Genomic DNA, 23,460 nt, shown 5'->3' with positions numbered 1-23,460 from the left:
TTCAGCTTAGTTGTTTTCTCTTGGAGCTGCTTTGCTGTGGCTTTCTTATGGCTGGACAATCCCCCTACCCTCCAGGTGTGGACACTTCAGTGGAGGCCAGTGACAGATTAGGGCTGGGGGTGTGCAGGTGCACAGCTGGGGGTGGGTAGCTACAGGGTAGTGTGGTGGTGTAGACCAGTGACAGAAGATAGGGCCTGATCTGAGCCCACAAGCAGCTGAGAACTGCCTCTTCTCCTGTGGCTGCATGTAACTGCACAGCTGGAGTGCACTTCGGCAAGTGGGGGAAAACCACGGTGTTCTAGACTGGCTTCTTGCGTCCTTGCAGTCACAGAGGTCTGAGCTAGCTTCCGGTGTGGTTCTTGGGCTTCAGTGGGAACAAATAAGAGGAAGTAGGGGACTGGTGTCAACAAATGTAAATATCTGTGGAGCAGAAGCTGATGAAATCATTAGGGTACCTTCAGCAGCTATGCTGGCCTTTGGTTTCTTCCTCAGTGGCAAAAGTTTCTGGGTTTATCTATAGAACAAGTCACTGTGAACCTCACCCACTCACACTGCATAGCTGCTGTTGGTAGCCCTGCTTTTCTTTCTTATTTCTAGCTGTTTTTATAGGTCTCAGCTTAGCTGATCTGGGTGGAATGAAACCAAACTGGGATCTTTGTATGGTGCTTCAAAAGGCTGGAGAAGATGGTAGCTCACCCGTTGTTTCTTTCTTGGCAAGGAGAACTCATTCTATCTTGGAAGTGCCCTCTTGGCACTGAGCAATGCCAGCTTGGGGAATAAGATGATGCTGCAAGATGAGGCTGTCTTTCTTCTCTTCTTATGCGTTTATTCTCAGATTTTTGTTTCACTGGATTTCTGAGATTTCTTAAGTGGACTCCAGAGCTTCCCCAAAGCTGATTTTGTTCATAGATAGCTGTCTAGTTGTTGGTCTTTGTTGGAAGATGGAGGATAGGGTCTCCTACATCTGTCAATTTGGTAATATGACTCTCAAAAAAGCGATTTTTAGGGGCGCCTGGGTGGCTCAGTCGTTAAGCGTCTGCCTTCGGCTCAGGGCGTGATCCTGGCATTCTGGGATCGAGCCCCACATCAGGCTCCTCCGCTGGGAGCCTGCTTCTTCCTCTCCCACTCCCCCTGCTTGTGTTCCCTCTCTCGCTGGCTGTCTCTCTCTGTCAAATGAATAAATAAAATCTTTAAAAAAAAAAAAGCTATTTTTAAATAAAAGAGCTTCCAGTTCATGTCTAGCTTAAGCTATTTTATTATACCATCTTCTACAATGTCACTACCTTGACTTGCCACCAGCAACCACAATTCTTGAAGACTCTAGAATCTGGATTTCCCTCTTCCTTCCTACTTCTATTTCTAACATTATAGCAGATGACTTAAGTAGCCACATGGCAGATCCAATCAATATTCTAGCTTTACAAACCCTTAATCTCACCCTCAGTGATATTCATCTCCCTTTTACTCCAGTCGAACATTTTCTAAGGCCAAAGATCTCACGTCAACTTCATCTGAAATTGTAAATTCAACTATAGCATGACTTCGTACAATCTTCTATCTTCCTCACTCAGTATTCATTGTTAGACCTGATATTTGATACCATCAGAACATCCTAATCTTTTATCTTTCTCCTCTGACTAGCTCTTCCTACTGCAAGAAATCTGGAGGCAGATCACCTAAATTAGGGTCCCAGATCTTCAGATAGTCTTCTATCATCATAATTATTAGTAGAATTATGTTTCTATAGTTACATTCAACTTGTAGTTTCCCAACATTTTCAATTATTTTACCCTATTTTCTCCATCATAGTACCCGGGAACCCTTAATCCTGGATCAGCCCCAACTAAGCTATTTAAAGGTGCTAAAGGAATTGCACTGGATCAGTCGTAGATGAGTGTCAGTAGGAATTATCATCTCTACATTACCTAGGACCCAGCAATGGCAAGAAACCCTACTCTGCTTTCTCTGACATTGCTTTCAGCAATTATTTCAAAACTCCTCTCCTTTTTATAAACCATAATCCTGCAATATCTGAATCATGTCAAATATGTTTTGTATATGTTTATGCACCTGTTTGTGTGTGGATTTCTATGTGTGTGGTTCAGTATGTACACTTGTAAGCTTATCCTTGTGTGTGTTGCTATGAAATTACCTTGAACTTTAGACAGAAATAGAAGCTATCAACTTACTGTCATCAAGCTTTCTAAACCTGGCAGTATCCATAGTTTTTCTTTCATTCTGTCACACTAGGAGAGTTTATCCTACTGCTAAGATGAATCCCTCCATTTGAGCACAGAATCTTATCACTTTCTTTCCCTCGGGAGCCCTATCTTAACACAAAGTTCCTAAGGAATTCTATTTCTTTAGGCAATTAACAGGTATTGTATAGAAAACATGCTCCTTGATCAAATTGGTTTGGGGAAATACCAGAAATCACAAAATCAAACAGATCTGACACAAAATTCATTACAGGCTCTATTAAAAGGCCATCATATATAATGAATGTCCCAAAGGGCATGTAACGTAGCATTACCCAGACTTAGGATGTGAATCAAGGAACATTATCACAAGAATATTACCATTCCACCCTTGCTCTTTAGCTTTTCCACTTCTGTTGCCAGGTGGTATGTCCTAGTTTTCTTATCCAAAAGAACAAATGGGTGTGCCAACTCTTCTGCTCTCTTGGCAATCTTCTCTCTTTCCACTTACAGTCAAATTCCACAAAAGAGGTGGGACTCTCACTGTTACCAAACCTTCCCTAATTCGCCTTTATCTCCACTGCTCAGGTCCCCACAGACACTGCCACACCATGGTTAGGAGCTTCTGATGTTTCTTTCCCAACTTTTTAAAAATATTCCTTCCTCTAGAATTTTTTGCCTGCCTTCCACTCCTCAATAACGTTTGGCAATTCTTCTTTCTGTTTTTAAACTTGTATGAGAATGTTCCTTGAGGTTTTGTTGCAAGTGATCTTCTCTCCTCCAATTAGATGCTTCCTATTTATTTGGATCCCTCATTATTTCCCAAGGCTTCATACAGCATCATATGTACAGATTTCCTAATTTGTATCTTTAACACAGGTCTTTCTCCTGAGCTCTAGATCCTTATATATAGCTACCTACTAAATACTCCCACTTGAATGACACCCTACTGTTCAATAACTTCAAAATTTAAATCATTGTTTCTTGCTCCATCCAAATCAGTTTTCTTCTAGTTTTCCTATGAAAAACTTATTAGGGCTCAATATGGAGGGTATTAATTCCTCCACCTGCCTTAATCGATTTCAAATTCCTGTTGAATCTATCTCTAATTTATTTTTCACATCCATTACTCCTCTCAACTCTTACTACCAATCCCCTAGTTCAAACCACTGTCACCATGAGGTAGATTTCTAAATGCTCTAAACTTGACTCATCCTCCCTGGGTTTGGCTCTCTTTGATTTATTCTTAACTTCACTATCCTGATTAAAATCCTAAATGACTTCCCATTGTTATTGCAAAATAGTGGCCACAAGATCCTGGAAATTAATCTTCTGTTCCTTATTATTAAAATGTATATGGTCTATTAGACACTAACAATTGTCTGAATAGAGAAAATTTCACAGAGACTAATTATTTCATCATAAAGAACAAAGAAATCCAAGACATACTTTTGTTCTTTTAAATGTTTTTAAATTAAATACGTGTTTAGCCAAGATGCGGTACTAGAGCAAAGATGGTAATATAATAATATTCTCCTGTAAGATAATGGGAGTTAAATGAGTTATAGTTGTTGTGGAGAATCATTTCATAAAGGAGAGGACCTCTTTCCTCTTTCCCTTGCACAAGTGAATAGCATTCATAGGTGTTACTGTTTTTCTAAGGATACATAGGAGACAAATGGAGAAAACAGAATCTCTGGAGTGTCTGGCTACCCATTTGCATATAATGACAGCCATGGTCACAGTCTGGACCAAATGCAGAAAGATATATGGGCTTTAATTGGTTGAAAACCTAGCCAGTTATTTATTGAGTAGATGGCAGCTTCAACTCTTGGTCATTATATATTAGCAATAATTCTATTGATTAACATCCTCCGTTTCAGCTTGATCACAAGTTTTAAAACTTTCAATGACTAAGTGGTAGTCATACAGAAATATACTTAATATTGTGGTATTTATCAGAATTACAATGTTTCTCTATGGATGGACTCATTAGTTTTATTTTATTTTTTTATAATAATATTTTTTTATTATATTATGTTAGTCACCATACAGGACATCCCTGGTTTTTGATGTAAAGTTCCATGATTCATTAGACTCATTAGTTTTAAGTGAAGGTTTTTAAATCCCTGGATGAACTCTTAGTGGAGGCAAGACTCACTTCCAGCTTCCTTGGTTTCATTCATTAACTTGCAAAATTTTTATTCTTTTTTTTTTTAGTTTATTTTATATTTCTCATCAGAAAGAGATCCAGAAGTAGAAAAGGAAATTATACTTTAAGTTCTACCTCCACCTCACCTGCTCTGTTATGGTTCCCTGGTGACGTCCTCAAAACAGGCAGTCAGACCTCCTGCTCTACCACCATACGTTATAGTTCTCTTGTTTTTGTTTTATTTTTCTTTAGTCGCAGGGCTGAAATTATTTACTGATCTGATTTCTTCATTAGAATATGATTTTCATGAGGAGATATTTTCTTCACAGTTGTATCTCCAGAACCTAGCACAGAAAATGATCAGCATAGACACCAAGTAAAGCTTCTGAATTAAATAATTATGCAGAAGTGTTGCCATCTCTAATATTAAAATGTCACTTATTTATTAATGTTTTCTTGGACTACTGCCATTTTCTTTTTGGAGGTTGAAACTTTATAAATTTACCAAGTTAGGTGAACTTGTGGCTGTTTTTTTCTAGTGTTAAAAATAATCCATAGTGTTCATTCATCCAAATCCCCACATATACTCAAAGAGCACCTATGCTGTAGCAAGCACTGTGCTAGGTACAGGGGATCGGTGGTGAAAATGACTGATAAAAGTCCTCCTCCTGTGTAACTTACCTCTTGGTGGAGAATAAATAATAAACAAATAAATTTAAAAGCATACAGTCTCAGCCAATGGTAAGGTAGGAAGAAAAATCAAGCCAGGCAATATAATACAGAAAGTACTGTTTCATATTAGGATGACCATGAAAAGTGTTCTTTGATGGGGTAGAGAGGCTATTAATGAAGTTGTTCAGAAATAGGTGAATACATAGGGAAAACAGATGCATGAGCCAACTTTGAACAGATTGGGAGAAATGCCCTTGATACAACTTTCATTTTGTAATTTCTTAGCACATTAGTGGATAAGCATACAGAATGCCCCTTTCCACCAAAAAAAAAAAAAATACAGACACAAACGATGGATGTTACATTATTTTCTTTAATATAAAAACATAGACTTTTATAAGAATAGGTCTATGGGCTAGTGTAATTATTTATGCAGCCTTTCAATAGTCTCTGCACATTTAGTACAGAAAATATAATGCCCTCCCTGGCAAAATGTTATTACATTTCAAGAATCCTCTCCTACCACCACTAACAAAAACCTTGCATGATTTGCTATGATCAGTTATAATTCTCATTAAAAAACATATCTCCATGTTCTAAAATGGCAGGGTATGTTTGAATGTTTGATTCACCAAAAATGGTACATATTAATTCACAGGTAGTAACTCTAAGCTACTTTTTAGCTTTTGTATTCAAACAGCATAAGTGTCCTTGGACGAAATAACGGAGAAACCAGAAAAACAAATAAGAAACTCTAATACGCAGAGAAAAATAACATTGTTTGATTTTTTTCCTTGACGTAGATTATAATTCGGCTTTAGAGAGCCCCATTAATAAGGTATTTTTGCAGACATTTAGAAAGGTGGTTTCCTGTAAATCGTTGGGGAAAAAATGAGTTCTGTAACTAGAGCTTCTATCCAGGCATTTTGTCACCTATATGCCTAGGGAAGCAAGAACTGATTAGGGTTCCTTTAAATGGGTCATTAGTTAGGCAGAAGGCATATGTCTAGGAAAGTCATTTACTATTTTTTTCTGGTAGAATGTTTTCTTAATGCATGGAACAACCTAGGCAACACAATGAGAACAATTTTGACTTTCATTTTATAAAAAGGGGGGGAAAAAGACTTTAAGAGCTGTCATTTAAAAAAAAAAATTAAGCCCATGGTTATTCAGAAATAGTCCCTACCTTAATTATTAAATACAAAGAGAAATCCATTAGCTAACAAAGAGATGGGATAAATCCAAACTGATTACTTCACAAACACAATTTACCTTAAATCCCGAAAGAACAAAGGCAATTTTGTTAGATGAACTACCTTTCTCTCAGGATTATTTTTTTAATTGCCTCTGGTTTGACAGATAAATAGGGTCAAATAACAACAACAACAAAAAAAAAACTGATGGATTTGTTTATTAGACCTTCTCAAAACCATTAAAACAATAATAAATATTTAAAATAGAAACTGAATCATCTTAGTTATATTAAAGTTCATTGCATGTCTCTTGTGGGAAAGTGTTTACTAGGTTCCCAGGACATATTTATTTAATTTTTTAAACTTTTATGTGAAAATACTTTCAGCATAGTTCCAGTCAACTCAGTTCAAGCCAGAGCAATAAGCCTATATTAAGTACTTACTCTTTACAAAGCACCGCGCTAGATAAAAAGCGAGGTATGAAGATGCTAAGGCTTGACAGCTGGCCTCGGAGGGATCACAATGTAGTGTGGGAGAAAGAAGTTGAAAGCAATTAACCATAAAGTAAGACATAATGTATTAAGTGCTGTAATACAGATACTACGTGACAAGAGAGAAGAGCAAAAGGAAGAATTAATTCTGGCTAGGGAAGGAAAAAGATTCCTGAAGGGGGTTTTGTGCTAATGCTTTTTGAAAAAAAAAATTCTGATTTTGGTGGGTGAAGGAAACATGAAGACATAACAGTTAGTTAATGGGTGCAGGGAGGCCTGAGCACAGACCGTTCTGGAGGTTAGAACGCCAGGAGAGAGCGAGGAAGCACAGGGGTGGAGTCTGGAAGGGGAGGTTGAAGTTAGCTCCTGTAGGACATGGGATGCAAGCCGAAGGAGTCTGGACTCTACCTTCTCAGCAGTGGAAATCCATAAAGCCTCCTTGGCCAGGTAGTGCGGCAATCTGATGTTTGATTGAGAAGTTATGTTTGGTGACAAAGAAAGTAATAGATGGCAGAGGCAGGAAATCCAGGTTAAAGAGATCATGTAACAAAATCATGAGGTAGCAAGAGAAAGCGTAGAGGTGAACCACAGCCGTGGCATAGAAAATGTAAAGGAAGGAATAAATTGTGGGAAAGAATCAGTGGGATGTGATCTGGTGGCATGCAGGGGGTGAGGGAGAAACAAGGGTCAGAAATGACTTTGGGTCTGGAAGGATAATGATGCATTGAAGCAAGACGCAGACTGAGAAGGTTTGGGAAAATCAAGCAAAAATAGGTATTTTTTAACTATAAGAAGCACTTAACATTTTTCTGAAAGTTGTAATGTTCGTGATTTAAGAGATCATGCAGCTAGCTCATCAATCCAGTGCTTCTTGATTGTGGCTGAACCTTAGAATCAGATGGGGGCAGCATCTTTACAATCCTGCTATCTGCACCCCACCGTGAGAGGTTTGGATTTAAGTGGTCTGACCATTCTTTTATTACTTTTTAAAATCCCCCCAAGTGATATGAATATAGAGCCAGGTTTAAAACCTCTGAAATAATCTGTACCCTTCAATTTAAAGTTTATCCTGATATTCAAAGAGATTTCAGCCCTTTCACTTTTTGGCAGGTTACGCTCCTGGTTCTTCTCCCCTCTTATCTGGCAATTTTTTAATACATTTGTCCAATGAGTCCAACCAGTAATGTACTAGGTATTACTTAAGAAATTGGGAGTATAAAAATGACTGGAACATGACAGCTGCTTATGTTAAATGCCTTGGCAACGATCGTATTTCACAGCTTCACTGTCCCATCTTCATGCTTTTTTTTTTTTTTAAGATTTTATTTATTTATTTGACAGAGATAGAGACAGCCAGCGAGAGAGGGAACACAAGCAGGGGGAGTGGGAGAGGAAGAAGCAGGCTCATAGCGGAGGAGCCTGATGTGGGGCCCGATCCCATAACGCCGGGATCACGCCCTGAGCCGAAGGCAGACGCTTTAACCGCTGTGCCGCCCAGGCGCCCCCCATCTTCATGCTTAACTCTGAAGTCAGTCCCCTAGTTCAGATCTCTCCCCATTCTCTGTACTGTGTTTCCGATTGGCTTTCTAGATGTCTCATGCTGAATGCCCTGCTGTTGCCACAAACTCAGTGTTGCCGGGTTGAAATTTACTCTCCCTCTAAATCATCATTACTAGTTCTAGAACTACATAATGAGCATCGAGTACTCATCTTGGTCATGCAAACCCATTCTTTACTTCCAGAGTCCTCTTTTCCTGGCACCTGTGATGTGGGAATCTTACGTAGGCTATCCATGGTTCCACGTAGGGCACAGATTGTTAACAATTAACATTTCCTGAGGTTGCTCACCGGAAGCAAGATGCTTCATCCAGGACCACTTTCATCATTTTTTTTTTCTTTATTTCTCGTTCCACCACACATACGAAGACACCTAACCCAGCAGGATTTTTCTCTCGTCTGGAGGGTAAGGTATCCTCCTCTTCCCTAATTTGGTATATCTCCTTCAAAGGGACGTTTCTAACATGATTTTTTTCCTCAAACACTAGCAATACTAAACTTCCGTTTGGGGGTACACAAAAGCCAGAGACTGGCAATTTCTCTCTCTCAAACCACATCCTATGATGATGAACTCACTGCTTTGTATGGGACATGAAGGTGGAAATAATAGCAAGGAAAAAATTCTGCCAAGAATATTGCACTCCTCCCAGTTGTATCTGCACTTCTTGTGCTTTACTTTCTCATTAATAAAACAAGGGTAGTTGTACCTATATGTCATAGAGATTATAAAGATTAAAGAAGAAAAATGAATAAACAGCAAATATTAGCTATTATCATTGCTACTCTAATGCCAAAGACTTCACCTTTAATATCTAGTTAACGGATGGCTGTTTGTCACAAAAAGAATCAGGCACAGAATACGAATGTTAAGGAAGACACAACGGTTCCGCGTAGAGTCCCCGCAAGGATTGTCATCGTAACCCATCTCCCGCAATATTGTGAATGGTTGCAGGGGCACAGGTGGTTCTTGGCAACTAGATGTCATAAAGCAATCCTGGAGGACTTGTCCGATGTCTTGATTAATTGCCGTTTTTGAAGCAGAAGCAAGAGCATCACAAAACCGTGAACAAACACCAGACTTCCAAATAAGCTCGCATCCAGCACGGCTCCATGCCAGCCAAGGTACTCAGCTGTGAACTGGCGGTACTTAACTTGCCTTCTAAAGTCATCGAAGAGCTTAGCGGACCAGCAAATGATAACAATAAACAGCTACCCATGCATGAAACAAGAAATCAGAATTTTCTACTTGTATGCATGCTTAAGCCAGGAGAGATGCCAGTCAGTGAGTTTAAAAAAAGGGGGGGGGTTGCTGAAGCAACTGCAAGATGGCATTTAGAATCTCCTTCAAGACATAGGGAAATATGCCCAGTGCTTTACATAGTGGAGAGAGCTATGGCTCTGAGAGACTCCAGGAAATGAGCTTCCTGCAATAAGCAGGGCAATTAACCTAAAGCAGATTCTGGCTGCTAAGTGGGGTAGAAATGCCTTTGTTTGGTCAGGCAGAGACTTCCCCGGTGTGCTCCTATTGGGATATTTCACACAAACTTGAGTTGCGTGGTTCAACAGCTCCCCTTGGCAGAAAGGATTCTAAAGGCCTCCCTGATGTTGTTCTGAGTGCAGAGCTAGGTTGAGAGAACCTAGAGGATGTATAAGGAGTAGCTTTGGAAGAGAGGAACATGTCTCACCTGGGGAGAGTAGGGTGTGGCTCTTAGCGTCTCCAGATGTTCACAGAGGGCTCACAGTTCAATTGTTCACTGAAAGTGAAAAATGAAATCATGTAGTTTTAGCCCTTGATTAAAGAGAAGATAATGTTTTGTTAGAAAAGTCAGCTGCCGAGATTCGTTCTGAACGTGGCTGTGGCTGCTGCTGGAAGGTTTTGATTTGGCTAATCACAGAGGTCTTTCCTGAATACTAACGAAGGATTCCAAGCAGAACAAATTCATGCCTGATGAAGTCTTGCAGCTGACAACGTGGAATAATTTGAATCACAGACCTGTAAAATTTGATCAGGATGAAATTAAATGACTCTCCTGAAGCGATTTGGCAAGTCTATTTTCACCAAGGCATTGCAGTGAAAGTGGGTAGCCAATGAAGGGCCATTTTCATCTGCCATCTCACTCAGTGTCTGGCTGCCAAGAGGGATTCTGAGGGTCAAACCATGGAGAATATGCTTGCTTGCCTTAGGCAAACGTAAAAATAAGGTATAACACTCATGCTTTCTCCCTATTGCCATGTATGGCTCCATCATTTACAAGTATCCAGAACTTTTTAGATCCATTTATGCTAAGACCACTTCTTGGGTGATGATACTTTTACATTTATTGCCATTCGTGTGAAATATAATTTCTCCTTATTTCTCTTACACTTTATATCTCATGCAGTTTAAAGAGTACAAAGTACATGGAGAGAAAATTGGAAGCTAGTATAAAAACATCAGCCCCAACCTTGAACTTCAGTGACACCAAGACAGAATTTTTTTAATGGCCTTGACAAAATATGCACTTCTGTTGTCATAGCTTACAAGACAGACAATAATATCAGCGTGGCGTTCAGAGATCAGGCCGAGGTAAGGGGATGGAGCCAGACAGGGAACAGAGACTCCACAAGTTCCAGTCTAGTGGCTGTGAATTCTACCATAGAAAAGAAGTAATTTGTACCATGATGATAAAAGAGTTTCTTTTGTGTTTGCAAGAATATGTTAGAAATCAATAGTAGAACATTTCACCACAAAAAGGTGAACATATGAAAAGTTTTTTTTTTTCTAGTGTTATGGCCTGTGTCTTAGACAAAAGACATCATGAAGGAAGTTTCAGAGAATTATTGTTTGCAAAGGAAAGGAAGATGAAAAAAAAAAGAGTATCCAAGAGGGATAATATAACAAAAAATTACAGAGTTTCAGAGAAAATAGGTGAATAGAAGATGTAACAGGGCTGTAATATGAAAGTGATCCAAGAAAGTTCAACATAAAAATTACCTGACAAGGGCGCCTGGGCGGTTCAGTCAGTGAAACCTCCGATTCTTGGTTTTCAGCTCAGGTCATGGGCTCTTGCGTCGTGGTATCAAGCCCCACCTCAGGCTCCATGCTTAGCAGGGAGTCAGCTTGAAGATTCTCTCCCACTGCCCCTCCCCTCACTCATGCGTGCTGTCTCTCTCTCTCTCTCTAAAATAAATAAATCTTTTTAAAAAATTACCAGTCAGAATGGTTAAAATTCTGTTTATAGCAGCATTATCAACAATAGCCAAATTATGGAAAGAGCCCAAATGTCCATCAACTGATGAATGGATGAATGGATAAATAAGATGTGGTGTGTGTGTGTGTGTGTGTGTGTGTGTGTGTGTATATATATATATATATATATATATATATATATATATAATAGAATATTACTCAGCCATCAAAAGAATGAAATCTTGACATTTGCAACGATGTGGATGGAGCTAGAGAGTATTACGTTAAGCAAAACAAGTCAGTCAGAGAAAGACAAATACTACAAGATTTCACTCATATGTGGAATTTAAGAAACAAAACAGATGAACATAGGGCAAGGGGGAAAGAAAAGAGAGGGAAGCAAACCATAACAGACTCTTCACCATAGAGAACAAACTGAGGGTTGCTGGAGGGGAGGTGGGAGGGAGATGGGCTAAATGTGTGATGTGTATGAAGGAGGGCACTTGTGTTGAACACTGGGTGTTACATGTAAATGATGAATCACTAAATTCTACACCTGAAATCCATATTATGCTATATGTTAACTCACTAGAATTTAAATAAAAATTTGAAAAAGGAAAAAGTACTGCTTTTTTACAACAACTATATTTTTTGATTAATCTCAAAAATTGCCAAGTTCTTTTTAACAAACGAAATATTATTGCAGAGCCAGGAGTCAAATGCTTGGCTTCTCACAGCAATGAACAGGCTCTCACTTCAAGTCACTCCTGCAGTAGCATCACTTCTGTATGTTCCCTGAGGCACGCAGAGTGACAATGTGGGCTAAGGTAGACGCCAAAGGGTGATGAAGCCTGAGGAGTTGATAGAGTAGTCCCCCCTTATTGGCGGGATTTACATTCCAAGACCCCCAGTGGATGCCTGAACCTTCTTACACTATGTTTTTTTCCTATATATACATACCTGTGATAAAGTTTAATTTATAAATTAGGCATAGTAAGAGATTAACAGCAATAACTAGTAATAAAACAATTACAACAATATACTATAATAAAGGTTATGTGAACGTGTTGTCTCACACAAAATATTGTACCGCGCTCACCCTTCTTCTTGTGGTGATATGAGACTATAAGTGATGAGGTGAAGCGAGGTGAATGACGTAGTTACTGTGACGTAGCTTGAGGCTACTATTGATCTGATGATCTGCTTTCACACGGTGGTTGACCCAGGGTCAGAGAGACTGCAGAAAGAGAAACCACAGATAAAGGGGGACTGCGGTAGTTACTTACAAATGTGTGTGAGAATGGGCATGCTTAATGTTTGAAACATTCCCTAAATGCAAAGATAATTCTTTTGAAGCTGAGCTTTGCTCTTCTAAAATATGTAATCCATTCATCTGTTGAAGGACATCTCGTACAATGGAATATTACTCAGCCATCAGAAAGAACGATTACCCAGCATTTGCAGCCACATGGACAGGACTGGAGGAGATTATGCTAAGTGAAATAAGTCAAGCAGAGAAAGACAATTATCATATGGTTTCACTCATTTATGGAACATAAGAAATAGCAGGGAGATCAGTAGGAGAAGGAAGGGAAGAATGAAGGGGGGGTAAACAGAAGGGGGAATGAACCAAGAGAGACTGTGGACTCTGGGAAACAAACTGAGGGCTTCAAAAGGGAGGGGGGTGCGGGATTGGGATAGGCTGGTGATGGGTATTAAGGAGGGCACATATTGCATGGTGCACTGGGTGTTATACGCAAATAATGAATCATGGAACACTCCATCAAAATCTAAGGATGTACTGTATGGTGACTAACATAATAAAAATTATTAATAAATAAATTAATTAAAAAAATAAAATACTGCAAAAATTCCCAGGGTGGAACAAAATCCACTTCTTTGTTTTTGTTTTTAATTAGGCAGCAATTCATTCAGAGATAAGCATGGAAATGAGGAAATTAGGTCAACTCATATGACATATTTTCTTTTTGCATTCTTACCTTTGTTATTATTATTATTTTTTTAGATGTAGTGGCCTGGGTAATGAAGTACAGGCTTTTCCCTGCCACAACTCTACCCTATGGTTTAAATGACTTTTTAAAAAAACCCTGCTTGCATATAATTATATATATATAAATATTATATATATATATATATACACACACACATAAACATGTATACATATTTATACATATATGCATGTATATATAAACAAACCATGTATATATATACATCTTTATATATATATGTATGTTTATATATGTATGTACATGGTTGTAAATATAATACTCATATAGGAGAGCTGAATGAGAAAGTGTTTTTTTCTGAGCTGCACAGTACCATAATACAAAAAGGGAACTTTGTCTCTGAATCTTATGTCAGCATTGATTTAAGGGAGAGAAGAATGCTTTTTGTAACTTGGGAAGCAACTTTTTACATGTGGTTACACTTAACAAATCACAGTTTTTCTTTGCTATAATTTATTTAAAAATAAATTGTGGAAAAATGCTCTGAAAATGAAACTCTTCTTTTAGGCAAACTGGAAAACATTCCAAGTGCTATTCATGTAAAATGATAGACCCGTTTTGTCTCGATTTACTGGAACAAATATGACGAGTCACTTGATGTCCCTTTAGCCTTAGAATATTCAGCTGGAAATGGAGATACTAATCTTGATGTAATTCAGAGAATTGTTAACGTCAATTACGGACATCATATAGATTTATAACACATTTACATATGTACATTGTAGTGGCAAAAATAAAAAGAAAATATTTTGTCTGATATTCTCATGTTGAATCTAGAAACAAAGAAATATTGATTTTTAGAAAAATTTTGGATTCTTCAGTAAACAAGCAGTGAATATTTTGAGAAATATCTAAGGATTTTACGGATTCCTGGCAAATTGACTGTAGCCTCCATCACTACCTTCAATTGTGGTAAAATGGCCAGTCTCCTGGGGGCATGTCTCTTCTCCTTGGTGTCTCTTAGAACTGTTCACAGGCCCTTTCTTCAAACTTTCTTCCTTCAATTCCTGTGAAGTTGTACTTAGTGTTTTCTCCCACTGACTCATGCTTTCTTCATTTCCTGTTTCAGCTCCTCTTCTCCCTTCTGCTACTTAAATGAGGCCCTCTGCCAAGTTTCCATTCTCTTTCTATATAATTTCTCCCTCATTGTTTTCATATGCTCCTAGGGCTTCAAATATTACAACCAAGTTGAAAAAGTTTTAACCCATTTCTTCAGCGGCAGACCTCTCTTATGGTTCTAGTTCCAAGGTCAGCTCCCCATCCATGAACTCCTATATGCATCCTGTGTAGTATTTCTGGCATCCAGAACTTTCTGATTATGCAGGGCTTGTGGAATATCCCTTTCTTGGTGCATTTCCTTCCATATTCTCCTCTTGAATACCAATCACCTCTTAGCTCCAGATCAATGCTTTCAATATACTCAACAGATTCCTTAATAGCTTCATGTTAATGTCAAAAAGCTATAGCAATTCAACTTATCATGCACAGAACTCTTGATTTACTACTCTTCCAATCTGATCCTTTTCTCATTTTCTTTGCCTTGATGAATTGGATTATCCTTCATCTTGTTTCCAAACCAGAAACAGGGCACTTATCCTTGACTCACCCCCATATGCAATATAGTCAAATCCTCACTGTTGATTTATTCAAAGGTGCGATTGTCTTTTCCTATACTACTCTCCTTGTTTCCTCCACGTAAGCACTTTTCGTCTCTACTGTTCTCTTCACTACAGCTAGAATCAAGAGTCATTTCCTTTTTCTTCATTTATCTGAAATTGTAACCGTTCTTAAAATCTCACCTTAAAGCCCAGTTTTTCTTCAAACTCTTTCATAATTCCCCCCTAGCCCTCCAATCTTATTTTAGTTGTTAATGTAGCAATGTGAATGGCAAGTCATGGGCTTCGATTATACCCATCTCACATACGTGAAATCTAAGGCTCAAGGAGAGAAAGGCCCAAAGTCACCTAATTAGTTGGTAACAGAGCAGGGTTTTGAAATCAGGTTATGTGACTTAAAATTCATTCTTATCTGCAATAAGACTTCTGTCAGTATTGTCGTTTCTCTAACATATTAGTGTCACTACTATGGCACTTATCTTGTATTTCCGTTCTTTCCTATTCCTACTTGGTGTAGAAACTTCTTGAGATTAGAACTGTTGCTTGATTCATTCACTTAACAAATGTTTTTGTCTATTTTCTACCTGACAAAACATGAAGACCTAGGCATACAGTGCTGACTTGCCAGCTTTAGCAAATAAATACCTGTTTCCAGCGTAAATTATACTGTTTCAGCAAATCCTAATAATTATTAACAAACTATGAATACACGCTATTTTAATTTTAACACTATTAATAATCTTCAGGAGGTATAAGACTTTATGAGTCTGGTTATTTAAAACATAACATATCCATTCATGATATTTGGGTTTTGGAAGATATAAGCATTTGCTTTCAAAGGAATATCCTTGTATATCCAGAGGGGCAGCCAACTTTTATACACCCTTTAAATATTAGATAAAGTTCAAAATGGGTGGTGTGTTTAACAGTATAGAAATTCACAGACTGAGTTCAGAAGTGATTATGTACATACGTGCTTATATTTGAGAGGTAATAGGCATAGGTTTCCTGAGATTAATAAAAGGTAGTGGAGTCAGTGGCTCAAATGTTCAATAAAAACCACAACTGTTTAGCTTGGGGAAAATGAAGGTATGCCATTGCCTCCTAGATATTCTAAATGACCTAAGCTCCTCCTGAACTTTGTCCATGGACAGCTGGGGCACAGCAGATGGTGTCAATCTAGGCACCAGGCTCAAGCAGGCAGTATATATTAGTCCCAAGTAGTTGGTAGATCTGAAACTGTGAATCTATCTACGAAGTTCAGCATATCCTTGATGGCTAAACATTTTATGCCTCAAGAGCAGATATTATGAGGAAAAAAAAAAGTCAGTATGTCCAAAGCAGTTGGTATGCTTATGTTGTCAGTCTGTCATTAGTGGTCAATCTGTCCAGAGTGAGCTACATGCCTGGGCCATATATATGCATCATTAATGTATCTAAATTGGTCAGTGCCTTTGGGAGATACGTTTGCCTGGAATTGTCAGTAATTCTGGCTTGGCCAGCTGTTATTGATGCCTTTATGTTTCTTTCATACTTTATTTTGTTTTTTGGGGGGAGAGGTGGTTCAAAGAAGTCCATCTTCTGATTGAAAGTGAGTGTCAAGATGGAGGTTAGGGTGAGTGGACCCACTGGTGTCTGTGGGGAGTCTGGCTCTAGCCACATAAGCAATGTCCCTCAGATGTGGACAGTCCCCCTAAGAAATTGCTCAAGTCCCATGGCAAAAGGAATCTGTACCATTATAACCAGTCTCAGTCCCAGGACATCTAAAGGTTGGAATGGAAAGCCAGGGCCACCACAGGGATCAGGACCCAGGCTGAGTTCCTCATAACCTGGTTAGCAGTGTTCCTTCTTTATCATCATCATCTCCGATTTTTTGCTGACTCTCAACCTCATACAATCCTTTGTCTCTCTGAGTGACGTGTGCCTTTTGCAGCCCCAGCTACTGTCCTTCCTTTGGGCTATTTTGTAATAAGGCCTGTCTGAGTAAGCACAGCTAGCTCGTGAGCTCATGTAAGCTCAGAAGTCAGGTTTCCTGTCTTTGAGTTCCAGCTTCACTCGTCACTAATGTAGCCTAAGAGTCCTCATCAGTAAAATGAGATGATATTAACACTAAAGACAACTAATGGCTAAATAAAGTTGTTTATGTAAGCACTTGGCAGTATACGTAGCACAGAGTAAGCTTTCTGTAAATGGAAGAAATTATATTCTTCCTATTATCTTCAAAAATAACTTAGGGATGATTTAAAAGTTTTATTTGGGTATGGTTTTCACAGAAAAAAGGGGAGGGGTTGTGTTAATTGCCTATCATTAGCTCAAAAAAAAAAAAAAAAAACCACCAAAAAACCCCTACAGGTTTATTATGTATTATAGAAGATGGAAAGTGAGAGTGATATTTAAACAGAGTTTTAAGTATTATAGGAGATGGAAATGAGAGTCATATTTAAACTGAGTGTTAAGTGATGAACAAGAGTATGTCAAATCGAACGGACGGGGGTTGATGTGTAGAAAGAGAATAAACAGTATGAGGAATTGAGAGTCAGTTTGGCTCTGTTTAGGAATAAATCTTAGAGATTGGTGCATGGATTTCTAAGGGAGATGGGAAAGTTACTCTGGGTTTGGTAATGTAGGGTTTTGCAAAGGAAGTTAAGGAGTCTTGAATTTGTCAGAAGGTTGATGGCATTATGATGTCATTACGAAGAAGGGGTGTATAATTGGCTCTGCCTTTGAATCATCTTCTGTGTGCAGATGGAGCAAGTAGCGGCAGGGAGACCAGTGCAAAGGAACTTTTAGTGGTATTGTAGTACCTCAGACTATTACAGTGGCAAAGGAATTGGAGAGAAATCTCTGTATTCAAGAGATATTCAGCATTATGACTAATGACATTTGATTATTTGTAGGGACTGAGGAAAATAGATGAATACATTTTGGCCTCTAGTAACTGGGTGGATGATGACACCATTTGTTAAGATAGAAAACATCAGAAGAGGAAAATGGGTAGAAATGGGTGAAAATGTTTAGCTTTAAGTATGTTAAACTCACCAATAAGCAGCTGTCTATCTGAATCTGGAGGCAGGGGCTAAGTCTGGGCTGAAAGCTCAGCTGAATGATGCTGGTGTAAAGAGGCCACTGCAGCGGTTGGGGTAGAGGAGGTGACTGCAGAGGGGAGAGCAATGGAGGGAGGAGAGCTGGGCCTGTAGCTCACCTGCATTCAGTGCCTTGCACAGTGCATCTCCATGTGGGTGATATTCAGCAAGTCTAAAATCGATTAAGATTTGGAAAAAAAAAATGAGTAATATCCTCTCATTTCAAGCATCTTCATCATGCAGAGGTAGATTTCTGCAAATTAATTTTTTAAGTTTTTATTTAAATTCCAGTTATTTAACATGCAGTGTAATATTAATTTCAGGTGTACAATATAGTGATTCAGCACGTCCATACAACACCTGGTGCTCATAACAAGTGCCGTCCTTAATCCCATCACCTTTCTCTTTCTCCCACCCACCTCCCCTCTAGTAACCATCAGTTTGTTCTCCATAGTTAGGAGTTTGTTTCTTTTGCCTTCCTCTCTTGTTTTCCCTTTGCTTGTTTGGTTTTTTTTTCTTAAATTCCACATATGAAAGAAACCATATGTTATTTGTCTTTCTCTGACTGACTTATTTCACTTAGCATAACCCATCTTTGTTGTTGCATCTATGTTGTTGCAATATAGATCCATCTATGTTGTTGCAAATGATAAGATTCCATTCTTTTTTATGGCTGAGTAGTATTCCATTGTGTATATACACCACAACTTCTGTATCTATTCATCAGTCAATGGACATTTGGGCTGTTTCCATAATTTGGCTATTGTAGATAATACTACTATGTCTATTGGGATGCATGTATCCCTTTGAATTCGTGTTTTTGAATTCTTTGGGTAGATACCTAGTAGTGCAATTGCTAGATTATAGGATAGTTCTATTTTTAACTTTTTGAGGAGCCTCCATACTGTTTTCCATAGCGACTGCAGCAGTTTGCATTCCCACCCACAATGCAAGAGGGTTCCCCTTTCTCCATAGCCTCACCAACAAGTTTTATTTCTCATGTTGTTGTTTTAAGCCATTCTGAAAGGTGCAAGGTGATATCTCATTGTAGTTTGATTTATATATCCCTGATGATGTGTGGGGTTGAGCCACTCTTTATGTGTCTGTTGGCCACCTGTATGTCTTCTTTGGGAAAATGTCTATTCATATCTTCTGTTCAATTTTAATTAGATTATTCATTTTTGGGGTGTTGAGTTTTATAAGTTCTTTATATATGTTGGATACTAACCCTTTATCCAGTATGTCATTTGCAAATATCCTCTCCCATTCTGCAGGTTTCCTTTTAGTTTTATTGATTGTTTCCTTCACTGAACAGAAGTTTTTTTATTTTGGTGAAGTCCCAGTAGTTTATTTTTGCCTCAGGAGACACATCTAGAAAGAAATTGCTACCGCTAATGTCAAAGAGGTTACTGTCTGTGTTCATGTATAGGATATTGTGGTTTCGGGTCTCACATTTAGGTCTTTAAGCCATTTTGAATTTTTTTTGTGTATGTTTTAAGAAAGTGGTCTAGTTTCATATTCCCATGTTGCTGTCCAGTTTTCCAAACACCATTTGTTGAAGATACTGTCTTTTTCCCATTGGATATTCTTTCCTGCTTTGTCAAAGATTAGTTGACCATATAATTGTGCGTCCATGTCTGGGTTTTCTATTCTGTTCTATTGATCTATGTGTCCACTTTTGTGCCAGTAGGATACTGTCTTGATCACTACAGCTTTGTGATATAACTTAAAGTCTGGAACTGTGATGCCTCCAGCTTTGCTTTTCTTTTTCAAGTTTGCTTTGACTATTCGAGGTCTTTTGGGGTCTCCATACAAATGTTAGGAGTGTTTGTTCTAGCTCTGTGAAAAATGCTGGTGGTATTTTGATACGATTGCATTAAATGTGTAGGTTGCTTTGGGTAGTATAGATATTTTTTTTTTTGAGATTTTATTTATTTATGTGACAGAGAGACAGCCAGCGAGAGAGGGAACACAGCAGGGGAGTGGGAGAGGAAGAAGCAGGCTCCCAGCAGAGGAGCCCGATGTGGGACTCGATCCTGGAATACCGGGATCACGCCCTGAGCCGAAGGCAGACGCTTAATGACTGCGCTACCCAGGCGCCCCAGTATAGATATTTTTAACAAAATTTGTTCTTCAAATCCCTGAGCGTAGAATGTCTTTCCATTTCTTTGTGTCATCTTCAATTTCTTTTTTCAGTATTTTATGTTCAGAGTACAGCTCTTTCACCTCTTTGGTTAGGTTTATTTACATGTATCTTATTATTTCTGGTGCAAGTATAAATGGAATTGATTCCTTATTTTCTCTTGCCGTTGCTTCATTATTGGCATATAGAAATGCAACAGATTTCTGTACATTGATATAGTGTCCTCTGACTTTACTGAATTCATTCATCAGTTCTAGCAGGTTTTTTTTTGGTATATCTTTAGGGTTTTCTATATAGAGCCTCATGTCATCTGCAAATAGTGAAAATTTGAGTTCTTCCTTGCTGATTTTTCATGCTGTCTGATTGTTATGGCTAAGACTTCCAGTACTGTGTTGAGTAGCAGTGGTGAGAGCAGACATCACTGCCTTCTTCCTGACCACAGAGGAAAAGCTCTGTTTTTCCCCATTGAAGATGGTATTAGCTCTGGGTTTTCCATATATAGCCTTTATTATATTGAGATACATTCCCTCTAAACCTACTTTGCTGACATGTTTTATAAGTGAATGTTGTACTTTGTGAAGTGATTTTTCTGCATCCATTGAAATGATCAAAGGTTCTTTTCTTTTATTAATATGGTGTATGATGCTGATTGATTTGCAAATATTGAACAACACTTGGCACCCAGGAACAAATCCCACTTGATTGTGGTGAATGATTCTTTTAATGTATTGTTGGATTCAGTTTGCTAATATTTTATTGAGAATTTTTGCATCCATGTTCATCAGGGATCTTGGCCTGTAGTTCTCTTTTTTAGTGGAGTCATCCAGTTTTGGTATCAGGGTAATGCTGGCCTCATAGAATGAATATGACTTTTTCCTTCCTTTTCTATTTTTTGGAATAATTTGAGAAGAATAGCTATTAACTCTTCTTTAAATGTTTGGTAGAATTCGCCTATGAAACCACTCAGCCCTGGACTTTCTTGGGAGATTTTTGATTACTGATTCAATTTCTTTGTTGGTTATCAATCTGTTCAAATTTTCTATTTTTCCTTGTTTCAGGTTCAGTAGCTTATGTGTTTGTAAGAGTATATCCATTTCTTCCAGAGTGTCCAATTTGTTGGTATATAGTTTTTCATAATATTCTCTTATCTATGTGGCCCATTGATTATCCCTTCAGAATCACACCCTTCCCCTGTGATTATCTCCTTTCCGACCTGACTCAAGGTAGAGGAAGGACCTCCTTCGAGAACTCATCCATCCCTAGAGCATTACTGAACAGTGTGCTCAGGGACACTCTGCGTCCGGAAGGCGGCTTCTCCTCACTGAATCACCGACTCGCGATCTCTCTGCTTCTCCGGGACACTGAAGCATAGCTGTGAAACGGTAGGTGACATTCTGCGGCTTACTGTGTTTCCACACAAGGCTGCTCTTGATCTCGTTGTCACTTCACATGAAGAGACTCAGACGGAGAATAAGGTGACTTTTGCCGTCTTCTCAGAAATGAGCAAAGACGCTCTCTGGGAGAGTCTGATCTTGAATTTTCTAACTTGACTGAGCAATATTTCACCTGGTTGCAAAGCTACCCCATGCTACACACTTCCAGTTGCCTTTAGACTTGCTAAATGCATTTAGAGGCTGAGAACAAGCAGTAGGAAAAATGTGGTAGATGAAATAAAGTCTTTTTCACACTGCCCCTTTTATTACTGTGTTATAAAAACCCAGGCTCAAAATAGATTGAGGTAGATTTATCTTTTAATGAAAATCGCCGGGAGGCTGGAAGTCAAATATTCTTATCTTTTTCTCCGGTCTCCAGAGCAGGACTCGTTTGCAGGGGCTGACCTTGCGGTACAGTCCTAGAGGGAGCTACAATCATATTGCGGACTGACTTCCTTCAGAGGGGACTTTTAAAAGAGACAATGGAGCTAGCATGCCTCCTTTCAGGCTCCGTGGTCCGGGGTTGTGCGGGTCAGCTTTTCCGGAGAGCAAAGGGCGGAAGAGTTCAGGAGCAATTGTGTCCAGCAGCCAGGAGCAAGTTCTTAGGACACTGTTAGGGAGCTGGCCCCAGCCGCGCCGGAGGCCTCCTGAGCCAGTGAGAGGCTCCGCGGGCACCTGAACTGCAGGTCGGAGGCTGGCCGGGTCCCTCCCACTGCGTTCTTTTCACGCGTTCCCGCTGCGGGGGCGCCTCGCAGAGCAGCTGCGGACTAACCGCTGGCCTCCGGCCTCCGGCCTCCGCAGCGGGCAGCGGTGCAGGGCCCCCTGACTCCGGGACGGGGCGGGGCGGGGCTCTCAGAAACCCGGGTAGTCTGAGGATGAGTTTACCAACAGGTTTTTGGTCTTAGCTTTTCATCTTCCATATACCAGTAGGGAGATACGGTGTGTGTGCTTCTTTTTGTTTTCACTTCCTTCTTGCATGAATTTCAAAGTTCATCACAGAGAAGAGGTTGCGTGTTGGTGTTGGGAGAAATGAAAGCAGAGGTAATAAGAAAAAGTAGGCAAAAGAATGGCATTTAGAGGAACAGTGTGATCAGTCAGCATTTCAACAAATATCTGTTAAAAAAATCACTCTGGGGAAATACAGTAATGAGAATTTAATGTCAAAATGATTGTACTGAGGGCTACAGAGGGGAGGGGGGTGGGGGAATGGGATAGACTGGTGATGGGTAGTAAGGAGGGCACATATTGCATGGTGCACTGGGTGTTATACACAACTAATGAATCATCGAGCCTTGCATCGAAAACCGGGGATGTACTGTATGGTGACTAACATAATATAATAAAAAATCGTTATTAAAATAAAAAAAAATAATGTCAAAATGATTGTAATTTTATGCCTAAATACACTCAACATGACAAAGAATTCTCTTAATCTTAATTAGGACTAGGTGGGTGCATTTTAATTTTTTTCAATAAACTGCATAGCTCCTGGAACTAATTGCCTTCTAAGAGCAATAGATAATAGAAAAACACGACTGTATGGTATGTTCTGGAGAACATAAATAGCTTCCCACCGACTTCTCAACTCCCTGAACTGAAGCAGCATCTCAATCTAGCTGGAAGTAATTAAAATTCCATCTATCTATCTATCTAAATGGAAGGTTTTACATTTTATGTAATCACTGTACAGTCGCCTTACTATGAATGAGTTCTATGTGCAAATGGC

General features: G+C 39.0%; 1 long non-coding RNA gene across 1 annotated transcript in view; it reads left to right on the top strand.

Moving 5' to 3' along the window:
* Positions 1-23,460, top strand: part of LOC123799275 (uncharacterized) — a 106,513-nt gene that overhangs the window by 23,390 nt on the left and 59,663 nt on the right. The window contains exon 3 of the long non-coding RNA XR_015724369.1: positions 21,525-21,683. This is a non-coding gene — a long non-coding RNA (uncharacterized LOC123799275). The remainder of the gene's footprint in view (positions 1-21,524; positions 21,684-23,460) is intronic.

Source organism: Ursus americanus, chromosome 5 (assembly GCF_024610735.1).
Source record: "Ursus americanus isolate L20-20 chromosome 5, mUrsAme1.1.p, whole genome shotgun sequence".
Classification (NCBI taxonomy): Eukaryota; Metazoa; Chordata; class Mammalia; order Carnivora; family Ursidae; genus Ursus; species Ursus americanus.
The sequence above is the reverse complement of the archived record's forward strand: the minus strand, read 5'-3'. Positions and strand labels throughout refer to the sequence as shown.